The sequence below is a fragment of the Condylura cristata genome, unplaced genomic scaffold, assembly GCF_000260355.1.
Source record: "Condylura cristata isolate star-nosed mole 26May11 unplaced genomic scaffold, ConCri1.0 scaffold00003, whole genome shotgun sequence".
Classification (NCBI taxonomy): domain Eukaryota; kingdom Metazoa; phylum Chordata; class Mammalia; order Eulipotyphla; family Talpidae; genus Condylura; species Condylura cristata.
Window position 1 is genome coordinate 78,648,242 of NW_004567104.1, and position 837 is coordinate 78,649,078.

Sequence of the window (837 nt, forward strand, 5' to 3'; positions counted from 1 at the left end):
GCCCCCTGACCCGGCGCCCGCTGACCCGCGCCCGCTGACCCGCGCCCGCTCCCCCCGCGACCCCGTCAGAGATCAGAACGTCCAGAGCCGTCTTTAAGCTGCGGTGACTGTCACCTCCCTGCTGTGTGCACACGCCGGTGCAGCCCCTCCGCCGGCTGGGCTGGGCTGGGCTGGGCGGTCACCACAGCCGCTGGGACAGTGGGCGGAGGTGCTTCGCCCTGAGCTGCCTGCGGCTCCCGCGTTGCTGCCTCGCCTTCCCTGCCCCGCCGCCGGCCTCCCCGCGGGAGGTGCTCACTGCGGCCTCAGCATCAGGGCCCCTGCCCCGCCTGCCCTGCTCCCCGCTCTGTCTCTGGGCGTCCTCTCACCCCTGCCTCTGGCCTGCACCCCAGCTCTTATATGCATAAATAAAAATCTTAAAAAAAAACGAAAAGGGGGGCCGTGTCAGTGCAGGGTGCTGTCATTTTTGCGCATTTGCGGAACAGTCCTTGGCCCTCCCCTCCCATGCCCTGCCCCTCCCCTTCCCCTCCCCCTCCCCCACCACCCCCTCCCTCCTCCCGGGCCACCGTGGGTCACAGCTGCTTGGCCTTCACCGAGACCAGCCCAGGCATCTGGGGTGAGTGTGGGTGAGATTTGGCCGGGGTCTACATGCCACCCTGAGTTGTTCTGGGGGTGCAGGCCGGTGTGGCCCGCGTGGGTGGGCGCGCCTGGGCCCGGGGCGGAGGGACAGGCGGCAGGGACAGCGGTGAACAGCTTCCAGGGGGAGAACCACGAGGCGAATCTACTACAGGGCAGGGAGAGGGGCAGGCTACCCGCACACCTGGGGAGGGGCAGGCTACC